The following is a 7,482-nucleotide window of genomic DNA, read 5'->3' as shown; positions in this document are numbered from 1 at the left end:
GAAGGATGACAATAGGTTATGTTGAATGCAAAGTTTACTTGTGTTCCCTTGCTAATAACTATTTGTCTAAATAAACTTCCAGAATTAGGTATGATTAGGACCCATTTCTAATACATTTTAACATTTTTTTTTCTCTCATCATAATATAACTTTCCTTAATGCTCTCCTTCGCTAGGGAAAATGATTATTGGTCCAACAAAATTAGTGAAACAGGTTAAAGCTCAGTCCCTTTTTAATGCAAATTTATACTATAATTGCAATATGGGTTATATATATATATCACAATTTCAATTGCTATATTTTTCTCTTCAAGTTTTAGCAATTGTAAATGGTTTGACATTCAAAGCTTAAAGTTTGTCTTGTTGTAACCTCAAACTGCATCTTAAACTTGGTAAACTGTCTTTTAAATCAGAGAAAATTTTAGCATGGAAACTATAGCTGTAGTAATGGTTTGTGATTGGAGAGATACAACTTTTTGCCATGGACTTTTTGAAACTTAGCACATCATCTATAAAAAACTATTTAGAAGGGAAAAAGAGGAAAAAGGAAAATCTTAAGAATGTAATGAAGTGAGAAATATTTGAATTTACAAGAGCAATTAATTCGGGTGAAGAGGTCATTAGAACCATAACAATGGAAGATGTTATGGAGTAACTATTACAGGTTGTCTGTGCAAGCTATGGTTGAGAGTACTTTTGTTATAGTAAAGTTTGGTAACTATTGCATACTTCCATAATTCATTAGAAGAACTAGATGATTTTATTCAATTAGAAAAACTTGAGCTTTTGTTGCTTAATATATAATCTTTCTGTGACAATAACATTTATCCCCTCATTGTTGAAGCATTGTTCTAAAATGTTAGATTAATCAAATAGTTAAGATATTTGTAACACAACTGTTATTGATCTAGGTTTTTCGGTGGATTTTTGTAAGAATTATGAATGGATTGGAATAAAGAAATGGATATGAAATGATTGTATTGAAATCTGAAATCGAAAGTTTACAAGAACCGGCCAATTTCGAGGATTGAGCCAACCTCCATCTACAAAAACTAAGCTACATATTACAACTAACAAGATACCAAGATTCTGAATGAATACGAACTATTTTAGAAGAGGTCATGATTATAGATGTTTATAAAATATTTTTAAGATTAAATTGTAATTAAAAAAAAAAAAAAAAAAACCATACATGATGTGGGTTATATGCATTATCTTAATAGCTCAAGTTTTTTAGACTACTTGGAGTTTGACTTATTTAGATGACAGTGGTAAGGTTGCCTTTCTACTCATAGGGAGGAGTATAAGTAATAATTTGGCTAAAAGTAATAATTAATGCACATATTCCTGGACAGAACACAGCTTCTTTGGCTAGTCGCCTTAAAAGTTTTGTTGATATGATACAGGTATAGAATTAAATTTTTTTTTTAATAATATGCATTATTTGTCAAGAAATTAAATGTTAATGTTTGTTGTTTCTTCTTCAGTCTTCTTTACAAGGATTTTGATTTTTGGAGAATTTCTAACTTTGAAATTTATAACTGTAGAATCAATTGAAGCACTCACAAATCTAGATTTAAGACTTGGAGGCTATACAAATTATAGTTGGTTAAATTTTTGGATGCACCCATGTGGTAAGCACTTTTCACAGAGAAATTCTCATTTGACGTTCCACTCCAAATTAATTTGTCAACATGTCTATTGGGGCTTATAGGCAAAGTACAAAATTTTTCAACCTCATAGGTGGTAAAAATGTCCATTACAAGTTGCATATTCCACCTCCTTGTGTCTTTGTCTATGCGATCCTTGACCCTTGCTTCCCTATCTAGTCTCGGAAGTGGTAATTGCACTGCAAACAATGGAGGAGATGGAATCCATTTGTCTTCCCAAATTTTGATATACCCATTTCCCACCAACCACACCAACGCTGCCTTTAGTAGATCCTTCGCCTGCCAAATACTCCTCCATGCATAAGACGGCTTCTGCCCCAATTCATACCTCAAAAAATTCTCATTTGAGTAGTATTTCTCCTTAAACATCTATGCCACCAATGTATCAAGCCTTTGGACTAGACATGTAATAATTTCATTTCTTCTGCTGTGTACGTACAATTCGTGTTCATAAAGAAGGGATTTTCCATGAAAGTTAATAATTAAGGTCCTCCAACGTCATAAATTTTTCAACGTATATAACTTTTTGGCATGTCTACTTGGTTAACTTTTCTATTTTCACATTCATGAAAAGTCCATTGTGCATAACTTTCTCCAAGATGGCAATGTCAATTTCAATTAAATTGTCACTAGAACATGGAAAGTCTTTGTTTTCAGTATCTCCAACATCAATCTAAATTGAATGATGAGAATAATATGAAAGTCTTCAAAATGCATAAATTTCAATTATTTGCATTGTGCAAAACATATATAATCTAATGGAGATCACTCTTCAACATCCCACATTTTTTTTGGCATCATATTCTATTACAAATCTCTCTTTTATAACTTTCAATTTTCTCTTTATTTTTTCCTTCAAGTTTTATTCTTTATGTTCTTAAATCAAGTCATAAACCTAATATCGACAATGTCACAAGAAATATTAAATTGATTAGCCATATTATAAATTAAAAATGAGATGTTAAAAAAAGTTGAATGTAAAAATTTTATTAGTAATTTTGCATCTCAAAAAGCAAGAATAATAATTTTTATATAAAAACTAAAATTAAAATGAAAACTTAAGAAAAGGCCCTCAAAATCTACTGAGCCGGGCTTGTATATATAAATATATATAGTTTTTTTTTGTTTGTGGGTGAATCTCTTAGGACTGACTATGACATCAGCTACCTTTTGGTAATTAATGTTAATGAGATAGTGAAGCGCATGTTGGCGTATGTGAGTTGGCCCAAAGTGTTAGAGTTAGGTGTGCAGGCCATAGGCCATTGATATTGGGCTTAGATATCTTAGTAAAACTTAGATCAAAACCTTAAAGGAGCCATGAGATTTTTTTTTTTTTTTAAATAATAATGATAATCAATTCCATCTCTAATGATATGCCTGATTTAATGGTTTGATCCATGGGATATGACATATAAGGCAATGAGATTTAAAATCTCATGATTTCAACTTAATATAAATTTGTAATTAATAAGGTGATTTACATTCCATTAACTATCATTTATTACATTCATCTTTGCATGATTTTAACCTTATGCTTCGTTTGTTTTAGTGTAAAATAGATTTTGTCGTAGAATATTTTTAGAGAAGTAATTTTTTTTAAAAAATATTTTTCATTGAAATCATTTTCTGGTGTTTGATGCATTTGAAAAATTACAAATATTTTTAATATTTTTATTCAATCACATTAATTTATAAAAATCATATTTTATTCACAACATAAAAAATATTAATGTAAAATAATATAAAAATATTTTTTTTATATTTGGTGCATACAGATTATGGCAAAAGTGGCCGGGATCTAGCTGTTTTGTAATCATTTTTTGAAATTTACTAAGAATTTTTTGTCAAACAAAAATTATTTTCGGGTTGACTATTATTTTTATTCTTACCATACACCGAAAAATGTCGAAATCATTTTTTAGAAACCATTTTACACCGAAACAAACATAGTATTAGTTCATGAAAATTTTCTGGCAATTGACCACCTATGGTTTGAAAGAAAGAAAAAAAATTGCATAGATAACTCTTAGAGCATTCATATACCGTAATTTTAAAAATTATATCAATTTTTAAAAGATTAAAAATAAATAAATATATAAATAATAAATCTTCTTTTGACCATTACTCACGTAGGACACATAATTACCTCCTCGTACAACAGATCATGAAAGCTTCACACAAATGGAAAAGAAAAAAAAAAAAAAAATAGAGTTCAACCTAATTCTCACATAAAGACAAAATTTGCAAGGGTCATTAGGACAAACTTTTTAGCCGTTCAGTCATTTCTTCTGATGAGTTAAAACTTTTTTTAATATTTGGGAGGGCCACGACCCTTTCAAGTCGTAACGTGGCTCCACCATTGTTTGATGGAAGAAATTGATTTATGAGTTTTTTTTTTTTTTTTCCTGAACATATGTTGTAGGGGGGCTTCTAAGCCTCCCTTCTCCGGTGGAATTTTTTGTTCCCTCCATGGTATTTATCATGGGAGGGTTGTCGTTCTCCCAGTCGTTTAGGTTGTGGAGTTTTGTTTCTCCGAGTCCTTTGGACTCTGGAGTTTGTGTTATTTGTGTTTGTTTTCTTTTCTTTCTTCTTGTTCTCTGGCAGGAGGTCCTTCCTGAGGTGTCCAGCGGGGTGTTCTTGTCTTCGTTTTGTCTCGCCAGTGGAGCATATTTGTGCCTTATTTGTCTTCAAATTTTGACGCTAGATCTACGGCTATCCATCGGCTTTCTAGAGACACGCGCTGCCCAGATGGGTTCACCGGCGCTTTCTTGTTCCGCTGCTGCTGTTTCCGGCTGTCGGGATCACTGGTGACCGGCGCGTGATTGTCACGCGCCAGTGAAGTTCTCTCTTCTACCGGCGCGTGGTGTCTCGTTCCGGTGTTTTTTCACCGAGTAAAGGCGACGGTCGGGGCTCTGGGTGGCTGATCTGTCGGCTGGCGGTTTCAGGGGAGGCGCGTGCTGTACACGCGCCGGTCTCCGGCGAAGACAGTGCTCCCCTTCTGGCGTTTTTGGATTGTATTTTCTGCTAGTTGTGTTTGTGTATTCTCTTGTTTCTAGGTACAGTTGCTTATGTGTGGCTCAAGTTTTACTAGAATTTTCTTTGTTTAGGGGCTGATTGCAATTTTAGTGAAATTTGAAATTCTACATATGTAATTGTTTTTTAAGTCAGATCCTACTAACTTAAGAGTTTGTGGGGGGATTTGTCCCTCATTGCTCACGATGTAGCCTCCGGGTATTCAGATCCTAAATAGTACATGCTATTTGTTCAAAGAAAAAAAAAAAAAAAAAAAAAGATCCAGAAAAAATGTTTTGAGTTTAGCAAGAAAAGTTTATGTATCTGAGCTAACCAAATTAAAATCGTGAATGTTACTTGCTAGCTTTTCACTCTCTTTTTGTTTTTGTTTTTATTTTTTTAGTTTTGATTTTCAGGAATTAAGACGACCAAGATACGAGGCCAAAATGTTTAGGGTGTTTTGGAAAATTATTGCATTGGCATATTTTTTATATTATGTTATGTTTCGGTAAGTGTCTTGAGGAACAAAAAAAAAAAAAAAGGAAAAAAAAGAAGAAGAAGAACCATTAAAAAAAAAAATCCCATAAACTAACAGTCGCTTTTGAAATAACCCCATGCAGTGACAAGTGCGCTAATGTGATACATCAAACTATCGATGTGTGTTAAAATGTTACTTTTTTTTTGTATTCCTATAATACCCTTATTCTATCAAAAACTAAACTAAACTATTTTTTAAAATAAAAAAAAAAATAAAATGAAAAAATACACATATCCTATTCAAACTACCACTTAATTGTTAATGTTCTCTTTAAACTATCAATTGTGTTACGTCCATCCTCAAACTACTAAAAAAGGACAATGTCATCTCTAAGACCAACGAAAAGATAAAAATGACTATGAATTTTTTTAAATAAGACAAAAATGTCTTTTATAAATTTGAAAACAAAAATTATGACTTAAAAAAAATAAAATAAAATAAAAAAACTAAAAACTAAAAAAAAAAAATTAAAAAATAAAGGAAAAATGAAAGAAAAAGGGGGAGAGGGGAAAGAACGAAAAAGAACGATACTTTAAAAAAATAAAAAAAATAAAAGAAATTATAAAAACATTTTTTTTAAAAAAAAAAAAAAGAAAGAAAACAAACGAAAAAGGAAAAGAAAGAAAAACCTGTTTTTTTATTAAATTAAAAAAAAAATGAAAAAGATAGATTTTTTAACAGAAAAAAAAAAGTAACCGAAAATTATAAAAATATATATATTTTTTTAAAAAAAATAAAACCATTTTTTTTTATATAAATATTTGTTATTTTGTATTTTTTTAATATTTTTTTAGTTTTTATTTTAGTTTAATAATTTTATGAAGGGTATTTTTGTCATTAGGGGGACAATGATATTTTTTTGTAATTTATGGCGGGACATTGATACAATTGATAGATTGGGGAGACATTGACAATGTGGTGGTGATTTGAGGGGGTTAATTTTACTTTTTCCAAAAGAAAAATAAATAAGGGAGTGAATCAATGCAAAAACAAAAAAAAAAAACTTCTTTTTGGGATAAATGCAAAATGAGTTAATATAGTTGGCCTGAATTACAAATCGTTTATTGCGGTATAAAAAATAATTTATAGGTCCTTAGGCTAAAATAACAATTTAGATCATGCAGTCAAATTTGTCAAAACATTTGACAAATTTCATTAGTGTTCACGTAAACACCAATAAAATGATGGCATGTGTCATTTTTAATAAAAAAAAAAATATAAATATATTAAAAATAGTGATCATTGCAAAATTAGTCTATGTGGTAAATTACAAATCACTCATTATCGTATCAAAAATGAAGTCAGAGGTCCCTGTGGTACGTCAAAAAAATAATTTAGTCCATGGAGTCAAATTTAATTAAAACATTTTACCGATTCCGTTAGATTCCACGTTAACGCCAATAAAATGACCACATGTGTCACACTTAATAAAAAAAAAAATTTACATTTATAAACTTAAAAAAACTAAAAAATATTATTTTTATAAATGTATATTTTTAATATATTTATATTTTATTTAGTAAGAATGACACATCTCGTCATTTTATTGATGCTAATGTTGACTCTAACATAATTCGTTAAGTGTTTTGAGGGCATTTGACTATAAAGACTAAATTTTTATTTTGGCCTACCCTGAATAAGCAATTTGTAATTTAGGCCAACCACATGGACTGCTTTTGCATTTTTTTTTTTTTTTTTAAAAAAAATTAGTTTAGTTTAATTTAGTTTAAGCGATTTGTGACGCTGAAAATAGAAATTTAACATGCTAATAACACATCATTAATAAAAGTTAATCATATTCAGTCAACTCACATTTCATAATTGTTGTGAAGTCAGTTTTGTAAGTATTTACTTTTTTTTTTTCTTTTTTTCTTTTTTAACATTTGTAAGTATTTACTTACCTCATCTGTTCATCCATAAATTGGAACATTTTGAGTTCCTATTACTGCAAACCATATTTTAAAATTAATAACACTCCTTAATCTATAAATAAAATCTTATTTTCAGCATTTCTGGTATACTTTGAACGTTTCAACATTTCTATTTTTTTTTTTTTGAGTGAATTAGAATCTATAGAGATGTATAAAAAATAGGGAAAACTTCAATTTACCCCCATGAAGTTGTCACCGATTTGCAATTCTATCACCAATGTTTCAATTTTGTTAATTGCACCCCATTAAGTTTCAAAAATTTTCAATTTAGGGATTCCGTCCAATTGATCTGTTTGAAGAAACGGAAGTAGAAACATGTGCGCGGCACATGC

This window comes from Alnus glutinosa, chromosome 10, assembly GCF_958979055.1.
Source record: "Alnus glutinosa chromosome 10, dhAlnGlut1.1, whole genome shotgun sequence".
NCBI classification, from domain to species: domain Eukaryota; kingdom Viridiplantae; phylum Streptophyta; class Magnoliopsida; order Fagales; family Betulaceae; genus Alnus; species Alnus glutinosa.
Note: the sequence above shows the minus strand (reverse complement) of the source record.